The following is an 18,418-nucleotide window of genomic DNA, read 5'->3' as shown; positions in this document are numbered from 1 at the left end:
CAGTCTCAAATATTTGACCCTTTTCCTCTAAAGTTGCACAAAATTCACTTGTATGCCTTGTGTAATGGATTATTTTCTCTTTAAACTTACGAGCTGGATATTTTGAATTCTAATTGAACATTTTATGTATGCCTTTGATCCCTATCTATCTTATCACCATCTCTTGGGAACTCTCATTGAGATCAACCTTATGACTCTGTGCCCAATTATACATTTTCCCATTCTCCAACCAAACTTGTTTCCATTTACATTTGAATTGGCCATTGAGCACATGAATGACCTGTTTTTGTAATGACCTTGAGTAGCAGATTCAAAGAGAGATCCCTCTCTAGATTGGAAGGGCCAACTTCCAATATCAAAGACTGGTTTGAAGTTGCATTGGTAATTTTCTCCTACAGCCAAGAAAATTACACAGTGATAACATCTTGGTGTAATTATCGGGGAACAAAGGACTCATTTTTCCCTTAATCGATTATCATCATTAAGTATAATTATTGAGGGTAAACAGGAATTGAGACATGAAGTTGGCTGTTAAATTTTCCATGGTGAATCCACTTGTTTGAAGTTCAAGGTGACTCCACTAGGAAGTTCTGGTTCATAGAAGTATATACATAAGGAGATATCCAGATCCTAATCCACCAGAGGTCCTTTCAAGTCTAGAAAATATTTTCAAGAAGAGAAGATTTAAAAAAGAATCATTTATTTTCCCATTAGAAAGATCTATTTCATTACCTAAAGAAGTAAAGTCCATAGAAGATATTTGTTTTGATATTAAGTTTGAGCATACTTTATTTAGATCAAAGTCATAATCTGATTTATCAGAAACAATATTTGATGAAAGGAGATTTAAGTCTTACATTCCAAAGTGTTCTTCTCAAGAACCAAGATTATCACAATAAGAAAGAGATATTTTTTGGAGTAGCTTGATCTCTAGGCTTAAAGAGTATTTGGGGTATATAAGTACTCTTACTCATACTAACCCAATTGAATTTCTAAAAGAGCGCAGATTGGAGCACCTAATTCAAGAACTCTAATTGGCCTTGTCTCATTCTGTGACTTTCCCTTTTCACACCCCACCTATTTTTCCTCCACCTTTTTTTGTTAAAATCCCTACTATAGTAGTTTCCGATCCATCTTCATCTGTTATTCACATTCTTAGTATTATAGTTACTTCAGCCTCATCTTAAGTAGTTATCACTGCCAAATTGTCTCCCCTGCACTTCCAGGTCAATTACATGACCTTCCTAAAAACTACGCTCAATGCATTGTCTTATTTGACAGACAAGGAGGTATTACAGCTCAGCAACACCTAGATAAATTTAATGACTTAATATATTTGGAGGAAGTGGATGACGAGGTTATCAAAATGAGGCTATTTGCACAAAGCTTTTCTGGTGAAGTAAAAAAGGGGTTCAGAGGTCTTCCAGCAGGGAGTATTTCCAATTTCCAGCAGTTTGAGAAAGTTTTCCTTAGAAGATGGGAAGACAGGAAAATCCTTTACAGATCTTAACCGAGTATGATAATTTGAAAAGGAATTTGGGTGAACCAGTGCAAGAATTTTTTGCGAGATTCAATAAAGTTTACAATGTAATCCCATCTGACATTAAACCCTCTCCTGGATTGGCTTTGCTCCATTATCCTTATGCTTTTGATGTATTTTTCGGTTTGCATTTGTGGGAGAGAAAGTTTGCTACATTAGACGATATGCATAATGATGCCATAGGAGTATAAAAGTATTTGATGGCAAAAAATATGAAGTTGAAAGATGAAAGGAAGGGAGTTAAGGACAAGTTCTCTTCTTCCCAGTCCACGAATGCTAAGTTTGATGTCATGTTGAAAATGATGGAGAAGATGGTTGAAAAATTGACTCCTCCTAGGGTTGAACCTCAACCACAAATCAGAAACCCAAATTTTAGAAGGCCTCTAACTCCCATATTCGCCAAAGAGATCAAAGAAATCCTGAAAATCAACAAGAAGTTAGACCTCCTTTTCCAAAGAATTTTGTTGGTGAGGAGAATGTGGAGGAGTCTGAGGAACAAGTTAATTTCCTTGATAAGCATGAAACTCAAGTATATCTGACCAAGGAGGAGCATGATAGATCTACTCAGATTTCACCAGAAAGAGACACCACCCAATTGATGGTGGATTCAGAATTGTACCAATAAGGTTATCAGAATGCAGTGGTTAATTTCCAGAAATAGTACATTCTCAGGGGTAGGAATGTCATAGTTAAATATTCTACCTCGAAACCTTTTTGCTAAGAAACAAAAAACATATCCAAAGAAAGATAATCCTAATAAGGGAGACGAGGTCAAGAAGGATGTGGATGTCAAGGAGTTAGAAAAAGATCAACCTTTGTTTAATCTGGAGAATGATATTGGTAAGATGAAAATACCTATTCCATTTTTTTAATTGTTGAAAAATTCATAGTACAAAGAGAATATTCTTAATATATTATGAAACCAACTCACAAATAGAGAGATCAATAACTTAAAAATTATCTTCTTCGAGGTTGAAACGTCCTTTACATTACATAAATGAATAATTCTTGGATGATTCAAATGACAAAACCTCCTTTCTATATATAAGATTCTAAGGGGTCACAATATAATCAAAGTCAACATAACAATAATAATGTAAGGGCACAACAATAACAATAGTGGGCTTCTATAGGGCACACTAATAACAATATGGAGACAACATGGGCACAACAATAACAATAAGGGGGCTACACTGACAATAACAATGAGGGAATACATTAGTATTATAGAGACCTAACAAGCCCCTCTCCTTCAAAAAAGTGTTGTCCTCAACGCTTGAGTAGTTCTTGATGCTTCTGTATAATATTCTCATCCTCCCATGTTGAATCTTCAACGGGTAAGTTCTTCCACTTGATGAGATACTCTAAAATTGATCAATTTCGTTGTTGTAAAGTTATTGTTTCCATGACAAACACGAGTTCCAATATGACTTTTCCTTCCCCGTCAAGTTCTGGAAATATTGTTTGAACTGGGAGCTTGTCACCTATAACCTTCTTTAAGCATGAAACATGGAAAACTAGGTGCACTCAGGAAGATGCAAGAAGCTCCAATCTGTATGCCATAGTACCAATCTTTTTCAACACCTTGTACGGACCATAATACTTTGGTGATAATTTATTAACCTTCTTAGCTTGTTTGAGGGACATTTGTTTGTATGGTTATAGCAGTAGAAATACCTAGTCACCTACATCAAAACTTATTTCACTACGATGTTGATATGCCTATTGTTTCATTCTATTCTGCACCTAAGTGAGGTTATCCTTTAAGATTTGGATAACTTGTTGTTGATGCTCAATGTGATCTTCCACTGCTTGAACCTTAGATTTTTCTCTTAAAGATGATGTGATGGATGGTGGATGATATCCATAAAGTGCCATAAATGGGGTCATTTTTGCTGCAGTATGGAAGGAAGTGTTATACCACCATTCAGCCAGAGGTAACCACTTAACCCATTGTGTATGTTTATCAGATACAAAGAAACGAAGATATCCTTCCAAACAGGGAAAATTTTAAGAACCACCCTAAATTTATATGTATAATAAATGGGCTAATCCCCATGATACATAGGAAAAATGGGAGGCGATTTTATCAATAATATAATATGTATATATAATTTTTTTGGTGAATCTCTCACCAGATTATATTATCTTGTACAGTGATGGGGAATCTTTCACTGAATTATAAAATCTTGTAAGATCTTGGCAAATCTTTTACTGAATAATAAAACATTGTGAAGTCTTGGCGAATGTTTTGTTAAAGTATGAAACCATATATGATAATAAGAAAACATATTCATTAAACTGTAATATACTAACATAGATGTTTGGAAAAAAGAAACATAATTTTCTCTTCCGACAAACAATGTTCCAAGTTTTTGTGGTCGTGTTTGTCAAGGTTCTTACAATACACTCTTTCATATCCTTCTATTAGTTTTGATAATATTCCACAACAAAGTTCTTGTAGGTGTTGATATTGACAACGAGTTCTGTCAAGGTAGGAGAGATTAATCTTTTCTCTACAACTTTTATCAAGATACCACTTTTTTCAAGTTATCAAATTTCTTTCTTATTCCATAGACTCCAACTGCGAGATAAAAAAAAAAACACACACACACACACATCAAGTTTGTTTACCCCAACATGCCAACAAGTAGCAAGCCCCAACTATATTATATAAGAAAGTATTAGGTATCCCAATGGCTTGTAGGGGATCTAATTGAAAGAAGTGACCATTGTGAGAATCCTTCCAATCAATATATGAATATATAAATGTAGATTTATTATTTTAATTAGAAATCTTCAACAAAATAATAAAATTTAATTACGTCTCTCCCAATCTAAATTGCTTATTAGCATAATTCACTACCCTCATAGGTCTCACATTTTTTAACAGCGTTGTAACATGTAGATTAATTTCCTTTTTGGTGAACAATCTCCACCTTTTAGGAAAATATGGTGCAGTGGCTCCAACCCCTACAGATCATTAGGACAATATAAGAATAGCACATAAGATGAAAGGTTTACAAACCAGCTTATTTTTCAAAGAACTAATCCAACATCAGTACCTAAACTTTTTCATGAAGATATCATATTGATAATGTTTGAAAAATGGTGAGAAATCTTCTGCGAGAGTGATGCGGAAAGAGTGATAAGGTTTCATTGTTTTCAATTTTTTTTGTTAAATTAGAAAAAGTTAAAAACCAATATTAATGGAGATATTGGTAGTTTTTACTAAATTTTGTGAAGTGACTAAATGTAGCTTTAACCATTCACCTTAAGATGTTTTTACAATATAATTTCCTAAGTCTATTTAATATCTTCATTATCATAAAAACCAACCTATATCCATCTTAACTCCACATCTACCACTCTTAGGGGGATGAAATCTATTTATCCCTCTGAGCACTTGGTAGACCCAGAATTAAGAAGGATCTAAGATGATAGAATTTCCCCTTTAAATAGTTGATGCTTACATGAATACCATGGTATTACCATGGGTCAATACCATGGGTTATCATAAACCTGGAGCTTAAAAATTACCATTAGTAATTTATAAACATTAATAAAATTAAAAACTGATTTTTATTTTATTTTTAATTTTAACCAAGTTAAAATGTTTAACATACATTAAATTACAACATCCATTTTTACTCTTGATCCACCAAGCCTCGAGAGGGATCAAATATTTTTTCACTCTATGCTAGTTTGCATATCACGATATTTGATCCCTCTCGGGGCTTAGTAGATCCAGAGTAAAGATGGATCTATGCTGGTTCAATTCGCCCATTTAAATAGGCTACATTCCACATGAATACCATGGTTCAATACCATGTGCCATTTTTATTTTTATTAATACTAATATTAGGTTTAATAATGTTTTTTGCATGGTATTAATAATAATCTAGCCCATGACTTTTGATTTTGATGGCGATTTCAAATCAGAGCTCCCGCGCGGCCGCCCCTTGACTGGTTCTTTGCCTCCTCCAGGCCCCGCCTGGCAGCTCTGCTGCTGGGTCTGTCTCTGCCCCTGCAGGCCCTCCTGGGCTCCTTTCCACTGCTTCGCGGTCTCTCTCGGGCCTCCTGCACGGCCCCAGCTCTGGGGCCCCTTCCTTCTTCGCCTCCATTTTTTTCCTCTGTCGACTTCGCGTTGGCTCTCCTCCGCCACCATGACTCGGACTAATCCCTCGTCCCCAGGCTTTGAAGACAACGAAAAACTTTTTGCATCTCTTATCCCTGAGAACGCCTCCTCAAGAATCCGCCCATCTGCATCCAAGTTTGTCAAGAAACTAGATGAAATCCCTGAAGTATCTCTTCCTCCCAGTCTCCCGAGGAAGGCTGCAATCGCTTTAGCTGAGAGGGGTCTCGTTGGCCAGTTTACTGGCCTCTGGCCTTCGCCCAGAGCAGTCCAAAAATGGGTGGAACGTAACTGGAACGCGATAATACAAGGGAAAATAGCTATCAGATTCTGTGGAAGGGGCTTCTATACTTTTCTTTTCGAAACAAAAGAGGACCGGAACCTCATTTTTAGAAATGGCCCCTACTTCATGGATTCAAGAGGCCTCTACCTGAACAGATGGTCTCCCGATTTTGATCCGGAAATGGACATCCCAAATGCAGTCCCGGTTTGGGTCCGTCTGCCTCACCTCCCTCTCCACTGTTGGGGAGATGAATCAGTAAAGGCCATTGGGAATGTGGTTGGAAAATACATTGATAGATGCGAACCAAAGGAGAATATGCACGCCTATGCGAGGATCTGCGTTGAAGTTGACCTAGGGAAAGGCCTACCGGAAGCCATCAAGATCAAAGTAGATCAATGGACACACATCCAACAGCTAGACTACGAGCAACTACCTTTCAAATGCAAGATATGTCACGAATATGGACATTTTGCAAATAGATGTAGTAAGTTAAAAATAAATGAGTCTAATGAAAATGTTGAAACCTCTGAAGGCTCATGGGAGCAAGTAAAAAAGAAGAAATCAAACCCCCTGCAAGGTCCAAGTTCCAAGCCTCCTCCGGAACCCCAAGCTGCCCCTCCTCCTCCCCCTTCTAGCTCAACCCAGCCCTTCCCCTCATCCTCCAACCCTTTTGAATCCCTGTCAGTTGAAGAACCCCTATCACCCCCTCCCTCTCCCCGAGCCACTGCCCTCGCAGTCATCCCCTCGCCCTCGCTGCCTCCGTCCTCTCCCCCTCCAACTATAGAACGTATCCTCACTAGAAACAAAATGAAAGAAGAAAGTCTCACTTCTGATCCTCCGAGAAAAGCAGGTAAGAAGTCAAACAAAGAAATTAGAGATGAAACAGCAGCAAAAGAAATGGCCACTGCAACTCAACAGCCGATGGACTCATTCCTAGACAAACAAAAAGGAATTGGGGAAAAGACAAAGGAGAGGAGCGGGGCTCATCCAAAAATCAATAAATAATGATATTGGTCTCTTGGAATTGCAGGGGGTTGGGCTCCTCCCTAATATCAAATGCAGTCCGGGATTTAATCAACCAAGAGCAGCCAGATCTCTTTCTCATCTAGGAGACCAAAATATCTGAGCAAGACTTTCAGAACCTCACCAAAAGATACAAAAATTTCACAGGTACAGGTATAGATGTAGTAGGTGCCTCAGGAGGAATAGGAACTCTTTGGAACAAGAGCAATTGGGGCCTCACCAACCAAAAATCTTGCAACTGGTGGGTAAGAACAGATCTTAAAAATAGAGTCTCAAAAGAAGAATACACCATCTATAACATCTACACCCCGAATCACTACAGGGATAAAGCTCTCTGCTGGGAATCTATAAACTCAGAATTGCAGTCCTCTCAAGATAGGAACATTTTTATGGGTGGAGATCTGAACCTAATAAGGAACATTGAGGAAAAATAGGTGGGAACTTCCTCGCTGACCCCTCAAGAGACTCACTAGAAGCGATAATACAAAACCATAACCTCATTCATATTCCCACTTATAACAGCAAATTCACGTGGAGCAACAAGAGAGTTGGTATTCACAATATCAAAGAGAGATTGGATAGAATTTTAACTCATGAAAGAATTGTTTCAGGCTTCTCCTCAGTCAAAAGCAAAATTGTCCACGCCTCAGCCTCAGACCATAATCCCGTGGTCCTGATCCTCGACAAGGGAAGAAATCTTGGGCCCCTTCCCTTCAAATATAATAAATCTTGGGACTCTAAGGATGACTTTCAAAAACTCATCAAAGATCATTGGGCGAAGGAAGTCATTGGTTCGCCCCACTACATTTGGGAAACAAAATTAAAATCCTTAAGAGCAGTAATAAAACAGTGGGCCAAAGCGAACACAGCAATGGAAAATAAAAAAAGAGCAGAACTACACAGGAAAATGGAATAGTGGAATCAAGAGAAAGAGGATTACCAACTCACAAAGGAAGACCAAGCCCAGGAAAACGAAATGTTCAGGGAACTCTACAGGCAAAATAGAGTGGAGGAAGAAGAACAAAGACAGAAATCGAGGTGTCTTTGGCTCAGAGCTGGAGACAAAAACACCTCCTTCTTTCACAACAACATAAAGATCAGACGAGCTGGAAATCAAATCGATAAAATCATGGCAGAGGGGAAAGAAATCAGCGAACAAGAGGAAATTAAAGAGGCAGCGCACAGCCACTTCAAATCCCTATTATCAGCAGTCCCTCAGACTTCGAACAGCACGGATTTTCTTAGACCAGTCGAGAACAAAATTTATGAACTGCAAAATAGATACCTGGATCAGGATGTTTCAGAGGAGGAGATAAGGTTGGCGACCTTCAGCATGCAACCAGATAAGGCTCCGGGACCCGACGGTTTCACTGTCGCCTTCTACAGGAATCACTGGGACACAATAAAAAAATATTATGTCAGGATGGTAAAAAATGTCTTTAAAAAATTCAAGATGGGGGAAAACACTAAATCCTCCCACCTTGCTCTCATCCCCAAGGACCTCAATCCCCTCTCCTTTGACCGTTTCAGACCTATTTCTCTTTGCAACGTTTCATACAAGATAGTTACTAAAATTCTGGCTAACAGGCTAAAAAATCTTCTTCCCTACCTTATATCAGAGAATCAAGGCGGATTTGTCCCCCATAGACAAATAACGGACAACGTCATATTGATCCAAGAAGCAATTCACAGTAGCATCAACAGAAAAGAAAGAGGTATGATTATAAAATTGGACATGGCAAACGCCTTTGACAGGGTCAACCATCACTTCCTGGCAGATGTCCTCAGGAAATTCGGGATCTCCAGCAAATTCATAAGCATCACCATGGAGTGCATCTCAAACCCTTGGACTGCCCCCCTCATAAATGGTAGACCCAGCAGCTACTTTAGAAGCACTAGGGGACTGAGGCAAGGCTGCCCCCTCTCTCCCTTCTTATATATCATTATGGCTGAAACCTTGAGCATTCATCTGGAAAAACTCCACAAGCAAAAGGAGATCACAGGGATCAACATAGAGAGAGGGATAAAAGAAATTAATCATTCGCTCCTTGCGGATGACACCCTTTTAATAGGAGGAGCCTCAAGATTAATAGAAAAAAGATTCAAGAAAACTCTAGACTCCTTCCTGACAGCATCAGGGGGAATGCTAAACAACAAAAAATGTAAAATATACACCTGGAATGTCCCTCTTAAAATCATGCAAAGAATCTCCTTGATCATGGACATCCCAGTTCAAAGGAATTGGAGTCACTTCTCCTATCTAGGTCTGCCCTTAGCAAAAGAAATAGTCAAGTCTGAAATTTGGGTTAAGCATATAGAAAAAATGAGAGGACTACTCCAAAGCTGGGGGCTTTCCTGGCTAAATTTGGATGGTAGAAATACTCTCATTAAGGCTCTCCTCTCCGCTCTCCCCATATATCAATATGCAGTAACTTTGGCTCCTGCTAGCGCCCATAAGCACATGGAGTTAATTATGAGAAGTTTCCTCTGGCAGGGAGGGAAGCAAGACTCAAAAAAATTCAGCCTAGTCAGATGGGATCAAGTTACCCTCCCCTTCGAAAAAGGGGGCCTAGCCATCAAAATTCCAAGTCTCTCTAACAAAGCAATGGGATTTAAACTGATCTGGAGAATGCTCATAGGAAAAGGCTCCTGGTGGGTGGAGGCTATGAAGAGGAAATACCTCAATGGGCTAAACTCTAATGTCCTCTCTGAAGTAATCGTAGAAATACCTTGCACTCCAGTCTGGAAACTCATCAAAAAAATCCTCCCTTAATTCAGAAATCACATCTCAAAATCATTGGGCAATGGAAAAGAAATAAATATATGGACGGACAAAATTATGGGAGCAAAGCCAAGAAATCTTCTTCAGCAGTTCAGCACCTTGAAAACTTGGATGGAAGCAAAAAACCTGAACTCTCTATATGACATCTCCCTATGGGATCAAAATAGTTGGCTTGCTTGGAAGGATCTACCTCTCCCAAATAACCTCAGGGATCAATGGGCAGACCTTAAGATCTCCCTTTCGAGATCAGCTCCCATAAACAAAGAGGCTTGCGACAGGTTCATATGGGACCCTAGCGGAGGAAACTTCACTGTAAAAGATGGGTACAAACTTCTTCAGGCAAGCTCTGCTCTAGGTAACTGGAATCTTTGTACAGCGGTGTGGAAATCAGAATGCCTTCCAAAGGTCAAATTCTTCAACTGGACTCTTCTCAAAGGCAAGATCCTTACGGCCGAGAATCTCAAAAAAAGAGGTATTCATGGTCCCTCAATCTGCTGTCTCTGCCGTGCTGAGGAGGAAAGTAGCCAACACCTCTTTTTAGATTGTCCTTATGCCCAAAGCTACTGGAATCAACTTATCAGTCCATTGAAAATAAGAGAGACCTTCGACCAGCTTTCTACTCTACACAAAAACTGGGAGAAATGTTACCCTCATTCTAGGAAAAGCAAGGCCATCATCACCCGCTTGTGGAAATGTATACCCTCAACGCTCAGCTGGCAAATTTGGCTCACCAGGAATAATTGCATCTTCAACAACCAGAAGCCAAACCCAGCTCGCACCTTGGAAAAAACTATGGGCCTTGTCTCCGAGATAATAAGCGCCAACTCTGTCTCTCAACCGGATCGATCCAGCTGGCAGAAAGATGAGGAAGAAGTTATGACAAAAATAAGCAACCCCCTTCCACAGCTGGCAAGAGGGGGAACAATTGGAAACTTAGGGGCACCAAGGAAGACATAAACCAATGGATACATGAGCAAAAGAGAACCACTCTCCAGTTTTATGGAGCTTCAAAAAACAATCCGAGGAAAGCAGGGGCAGGGGGGATTATAAAAGATCAGTATGGAAAAATTCTCATAACCTATGAATGGGGCCTGGGTCAAATGTCAAACAACATGGCAGAGGCTTACAACCTCCTTTTAGACAGAAGCATTATGAAGCAGATGCAAGTTCAGAACCCGATCATTCTGAGTGACTCAGCAATTGTGATCGTTGCACTGGCTACAGGGGGAGAATTCAAAAAAAAGGCTCTCAGCAACATCAAACTAAGGATCATGAATAATATAAGTCATCTGGGAGATACCAGTTTCAAACATGTACTGAGGAATAATAACACAGAAGCGGACTCATTTGCCAACAGGGCAGTTAATAGAATCACTGGACAGGTCCGAGAGAATGATAATATTTATGACAAGCCAATCCCGTAACTCGATCCATCCTTCAGCAACTTCTCTGAACTTCGGTCATATCAGCCATCTCATTATCCCGTCCGCCCTTTCTCCCAAAATCGACAAGCAGTCCGCAGACTCCACCCCTTCTGACATTGGCATCCTCCTCATCCTGAATGCTGCAAAGGAAATCTCCACTGACAAAACAAACAGGTACGGGATCAAGCTCAGTTAGAGTTCTCGTGACAATTCCAAGCAGAGGTTAGGCGCCAGTCTCATCAAAATCTATATCGACTGAATAAAAAATCCAAGTCATGATCACACGATCGGCAAAATCCCTGTGCCTCATGCATCAGATTTGGATGCCCAGTCTCTCGACCTTCTTTATATTCATCACGGAACCTCACTCTCCATTCAGCTTAGAGCATCAGTTCTTCAAGACCAAAAGAGTAAAGGCCCGATTCTCTTCAGAAAGCCCCAGGTGTTCCTCAGTTCTAGATTGGGCTCTGCGACCAGCTTCGGAAGAAAGTTGTCTCCCTCCGATCTCAGTGGTAATCGTTGTGTCTTTTGTGTTTCTTTTTGCTTTCTCGCTAACAGTCTCTCTGGTTGTTTGAAACAGCGCCCTCCCTCCTCTGCGCTCTCTTCCTCCCTGGTCTCTTCCTCCCCCCTGTTCTATCCCCTCCATATCATTTTTCTCTCTGTCAACGGCGGCCTCCCCTCAGTGTCTCTTTTTCAGGCCCGCGCTATCTGCCAGATCTCCCCTTCTTCCCTCCTCCATCTCTCCACTCCCTTCTGCTTCCCCCAGTATATCCCTCTGCTCCAACTTCCTCAAGCTTTCTCCAAGAGAGGAATCGAAATGGCAGAGAATCCAGTGGAGCGTGAACCGGCAGAGAACCCCTTGGAGCGAGTAATCACCAACAGCAGCTGCACACTGTGCAAAGCCCACTGTTTCATGATCGCCCGATTCGTAAAACACTTTAACGACCTCAAGGAAGAATTTCAAGCTGATAGTAAATCAAAAAGGAAAAAGCTGGAGAAACAGAGAGCGGAGATTGAAGGTCTCAAAGAAAAATGCAACCACCTGGAAGAAGCAATTGCTCACATAAAAGCAATGACTCAAAGCATGCACGCAGAGGCCTCGACAAAGATCAGTGAGAAAAAGGAGCCTCAGCCCGATGATTCTGTAAACCAGCAACTGTAACTTGTTCTATGTCTTGTAAATTTTGCTTTCTAGTAGGCCTGTTTGTACGGCAATATAGCCGTTATCTTTTTCAAATCTCAATCTACAAGTCCTCTGACAAGGATCAAGGGTCTGCGTACCCATTTTGGATCCTCCCCTCATTGTTCTTCTCATCTTATGTAACAGGACTTGCTCCTTGAAGTTTTATAATATATCAGTAAACGACCTTGTTAAAAAAATAATAATAATCTAGCCCATGGTATTTGGCTCATAGTATTTTGCCCGTAGTTTTCACCTAAATATAACGCACTTTTTAGTGTTCCTAAATATAAGGTGACTTATGGAGTAAATATAAAAAAATGTTTTATTTGTTTACCATACCTCTCGTTTATTTATATTTTTATTAATTTACCATACCTCTTTTACAAATATGGTATTTGGCCCATAGGATGCACTTAAATAAAACATCTTTTTTGAGCCTTCATAAATAGAAAGAGGGTTATGGACTAAATATAAAAAGAGGCTTTATTTATTTACCATGTCTACTTTATTTATATTTTTATTTATTTACCATACCTTTTGACTAAGTATAAAAAGAGGTTTTATTTATTTACCATACCTCCACTTTATTTATATTTTTATTTGTTTACACCCTTGCATGTATATAAGGTGACTTATGGAGTAAATATAAAAAATGTTTTATTTTTTTACCATACCTCTCATTTATTTATATTTTTATTAATTTACCATACCTCTTTTATAAATATGGTATTTGGCCCATAGGATTCACTTAAATAAAACCTATTCTTGAAAATTATGGCGAATGGAAGGCTGTAACTCCTAATTTCAAGGGATAAATTTACTTTTTTTACCCTCGCCCTTAAAATAAGGTGGGCTATTTGAGGTGATTTGTAAAAATATACTATGATACAAAATATTCGCCCACTAAAAATTTAAAACCCATTAATTTCGCCTAAGGGCGAACATTCGGCCCTAAAATTTTCCATGCTTCCAAACATTTGTTCACTATCTTCGTTTGCCCATCAGATTGAGGATGATAAGTTGAGCTATGAGCTAATTGAGTACCCAAACAAGAAAATAATTCCATCCCAACAATTCTAGTGAAAATGGGATCTATGTCGCTTACAATAATCTTTGGGTTTCCATGTAGCTTTTGAATTGTTTCCATAAATGTAGTAGCAACTAAACTGGCTTTAAATGGATGATATAATGCACAAAAGTGTGCATACTTGATAATTCTATCAATTACCACCATGATGACACTCTTTCCTTCGGACTTGGGTAAACCTGTGATAAAATCCATTGAAACCTCCTCCCAACGTTGACTTGGAATTGATAAAGGTGTAAGAGACCCAGGGTCTTAATTTTCTCAACTTGATTTTGTTGGAAAACCAAACATTCCGCCACAAAATTTTGAATATCATATTTAAGGCCATCCCAAAAAGAATCCTTCTTAACCCTGTGGTAAGTTTTTAAAAATCTTGAGTGCCCTCCTAAGGGAGAGGTGTGCAATTCCAGAAGAATATTTTGTTTGAGTTAGGAATTCTTACAAATGTATAAGCGATCTTTGTACCATAATGAATCATTTTTCCAGCTAAATGTATCATATGTACTAGGATCTTGCTACAACTTTTTAATGAGTGCCCACACTTCTTCGTCATTCTTCCATTCATCCCTTGCTTCAGTTATCCAATTTGGTTGGATAATATAAATGGCAGAAAGCAATGCTTCCACATCATCATCCTTTCTTGAGAGTGCATTTGCAACAACATTTTTCTTCCCTTTTTGTAGATGATTTAAAAGTCATAACCCAACATCTTTGTGACCCATTTTTGTTGCTCTTCTGAAGATAATCTTTGTTTTAAAAAGTATTTAAGACTATCATGATCCGTTTTTACCTCGAAATGTCTTCCCATTAGTTAAGGTCGTCATTTCTTAAGTGCATGTAGTATTTCCAACATTTTCTTCTCATAAATAGCTTTATGTAAATACTTTCGTTTGATTAGATGACTTTCAAAAGAAATGGGTCTTCCTTCTTGCATTAAAACAAAACAACACCAATTCCATTTCCTGAGGCATCACATTCCACAATAAAGGTTTTCGTGAAGTCTAGCATAGCTAAGACCGGTGCTTGGCACATTGCCTCTTTAAGATGTTCAAAGGCCTTACTTGCTTCTGGAGTCCAATAAAATGCATCTTTCTTCAGTAATGTTGTTAGAGGTGTTGCTATTCTCCCATAATTCTTAACAAACTTGTGATAATACCCTGTCAACCAGAGAAATGCTCGCAAATGCTTTATGGATGTGGGTATTTTCCATTCCTTAATGGATTAAATTTTTCTAGGGTCTACCTTAACACCTTCATGAGATACAATATGACCCAGATATTCCACCTCATGTACTCCAAAGAAACATTTGGAGGTTTTTGCATATAACTGTTTCTCCTCTAATAGTTTGAGCACTTTGTCAACATGTTGAACATGATCCTTCCAAGACTTGTTGTAGATTAGTATATCATCAAAAATACTAACACAAATTTTCTAAGGAAATGTTTGAAAATGGAATTCATCAAACCTTGAAATGTAAAAGGTGCATTGGTAAGGCCAAAAGGCATGACCAAAAATTCATAATGACCCTCATGAGTTCCAAATGTTGTTTTCGGAATGTCTTCAATCTTCATTATGATTTGATGATATCCTGAATGAAGATCCAACTTGGTGAAGTAAATTGCTCCGTGTAACTCATCCAATAATTCATCAATGCCATGAATGAGACATTTATATTTAATCGTGAGCTTGTTGACCTCCCTATAATGTGGACACATGCACCATGATCCATCCTTATTGTGCACCAATATTACTGGAGCAAAGAAATAATTTTGACTAGGTTGAATTATACCAGCCTCTAGCATTTTTGCAACCATACATTCAATTTCACTCTTTTGGGCATAGGGATATATGTAAGGCCTAATGTTTGGAGGAATAATTCCTGGAATCAAATGAATAGCATGATCATGATCACAAATAGGTGGGAGGCCTTTGGGAGTCTTAAATACCTTGGAATGATTGTCCAAGACTTTTTGGAGATCTAGAAAACATAATTGTGCAATTACACTTTGTTTTTCTTTTTTAGAAGATTCATCATGTCATTAGAGTTGATTATCTTTCCTAGTTTCCCTGCAATACCCCTTAATTCAACTTCCTTTCCTTCCCAAAAAAATTCAAGAAAAGTTCCTGAAAATTAAAAGCTATCGTACCCAAAGATTGTAACCATTGGACTCTTAGTGCACATCAGCACCACCCATTAGAATGGAAAGCATTGAACTATTCAATACATATTCTCCCATGGATATAGGAAGCAATTATTCCTTGGCTATCTTACAATGAATGAAATTATGGGTATTACCCGAATCAATCAACATTATTACCTTTTTCTTCTTAATATGTCATTCTATCTTGAGAGTTTGAGGAGTGGTAATTCCTGCCAATGCATTACAAGATATGGTCATATTCATTTCTTCTTTCTCCGGGTTTGGTTCTTGGTGTATATCCTCTTCTTTTGATGTTTCTTGTTCCTTTTATTCCTCCTCTTCATAATCTATGCAAAATAATTTATTCTCGGCACACTTATTAACTTTAGTGTATTTTCTATCACAACTGTAACAAAACCATTTTTCTCTTTTCTCTTCCAATTATTGCGGTGTCAACCTTGTAGGTTGTGGAAGGATAGGGGTAGCAACATTTCCATATTTATAGTCGTGAGTGGTAGGCTTCCTTGTTTCCATAATTTTGCTTTCAATTTTTCTTGACAACTTGAATTCCTTCTCCAATGAATCAAGTTCCCAAAGGTGAACCTCATGTTCCATGATATCCTTTAATGTCCCTATGAACACATCAATCCTATGCTCCTCTAGAATATCATTTACCATTATATTCAAATTTTGGAAGTCCTCAATGTGCTTTGTTGAGATTGCAACAAGATGATGGAGCTTAGTGAAAAGAGTCGCCTTCACTAAGTGGGCCCGCAGGCTATTTTTGGCGCAAGTCTATTTTTAGACTATGTCTATTTTTAGACATATGGATCATGTCTATGTTTATGGATGATTGATCAAGTTGGAAAAAATAGATGGACTTCTATTTTTGATGAAAGTGTGAGTGATCACAGTGTGAGTGATCAAGTCTATTTTTAGACTGGCTGTCAAAAATAGAAAAGTCAAATATTATTATCTCACAATAATATTTGGACTATAAACTTAATCTTATTCTCTTGGAGCACTTCAGTTTGAGCTACGGAAGTGGCACATGCAGCTGTCAGAAGGAAATTTGTTTTTATTATGAGTCAGTTGAGTTGTTGCATGCATGACTTCAATTAGAACTCAAGTGAGTTGAGTTTAGTGGACTGGAGGTACAGTTGATGGAGTTGTGTTCAGTTTAACTTAGTTAAACTGGTTGTAGTTAGTCTAACTGCAGATAGACTAATGATGAGTTGTTAAACTAATTATTAACTCATAATACAACTAAAGAATACATCAGTTAACTCAGTTGCATGTCAGTGCATGTTCAGTTCAACAGGGACAGGTGGTAGAGAATCAGATTGCTATCAGTTGTGACTATAGTTGTGCACCAGATCTTGCACAATCAAAGGATTGAGTATGCCAATGAGATTGCTCACGTATTTGGCCCGCATTTTAGCCTTTGCTCACGTCCAACAAAGAGTGAGTGACTATTTTGCAGGTGAAAATCGAGTTTGGGAAGCAATTCTCATCAGTTCTTGAGCAGGTATTGAGCAGGGGAGGCAGGCAAGCAGTGGAAGAGATTTGGAGATCAGATCTGAGCTGTATTGTGTGTAACAGAGGTGGAGATACTTGTGAGAAGTATTATGCTATGTAATGTTACATGACTCAATCATTAATATACAGATAGTGTGGGGTTTTTAGCGAGATGCTTTCCCCGTGATACATACTGTGTTAATGTGTGAATGCTCTTGATGTTTTATTGTTATTGATGCTGCTATATTCTTGATCAACGTAGAGGAGCTTATGTATTGTGTATGTTTTCCGCATTAGTACATGATCAGGATAATCTCTGTTGAATATGTGTTAAATTATTCAAAATTTCTACATGGTATCAGAGCGAGATGATTTGTAGAAAAAGTTTCTACATGCTTTGCCATTAAACCCTTTTGTTTGAGATTTATCAATTGGCTAAAGAAGGTGTTTCTCTTTGTATCCTCATAATGTGCTATTATTTCCTACGTAAAAATTGACCAAGTGACAAGTGGTTTATGAGGAAAAAGCCATCGATACCATTAAAACTTATTGGGTTCTAAATATAAAGTTTCATTGCGTACCTTTTGCGTGTGTTGCACATTATGAAGATCAAAATATTGCTTCATTTGTAGTATCCATGTTACTGGATCCTTGCCATCAAACTTTCTCATATCGATCTTTGGAATATGGTGGCTCTTCAATCCAATATTAGAGTCTATGAAATCATTATTAACATTTATTTTGTTCTCATCATGAGTTTCATATAATACCTTTTAGCTATTAGGAAGCATTTCTTGTAGCAACTTTGTCAAACCTTCCTTCAAACCTTCCATCTCTGCTTTTAAACCATTCTTCAAATCTTCCGTGTTGCCTTTCACTTTTTCTTCTATACCATTCATATTGGCTTTCATGCAATCCATATTAGCTTTCATGCCATCCTTCAAACTTTACATATCTGATTTTAAGTTATTCTTTAAACCATCCATCTTAGCTTCCATTTCATTTTTTGTTACTCTTTGCGAGAGCGAAATTTGTTGCACTTGGTATCATAATTTTGATATATCATGTTGCATTTGTTCTTCTTCTTCATGTGTCAAAGTACATCTTTCTATTTTCTTACTAGGTGTTTCCATTTTCTTGCTTCGAGTCATTTTGAAATCAAACAATGATATATATGCTTCACTGTTTTCACTTTGTAGGAGCTCGAAATTGAATCTATTGTATATTTATAATTTTGGATATCCAAGGTCTGAAATTTCATCATGTGGTATCCCTCTGAGTCCTCTTTCCAACTCCACAAGT

This window comes from Pinus tabuliformis, chromosome X, assembly GCF_031772625.1.
Source record: "Pinus tabuliformis cultivar Carrire ecotype Pingquan chromosome X, CPIR1, whole genome shotgun sequence".
NCBI lineage: Eukaryota > Viridiplantae > Streptophyta > Pinopsida > Pinales > Pinaceae > Pinus > Pinus tabuliformis.
The sequence above is the reverse complement of the archived record's forward strand: the minus strand, read 5'-3'. Positions refer to the sequence as shown.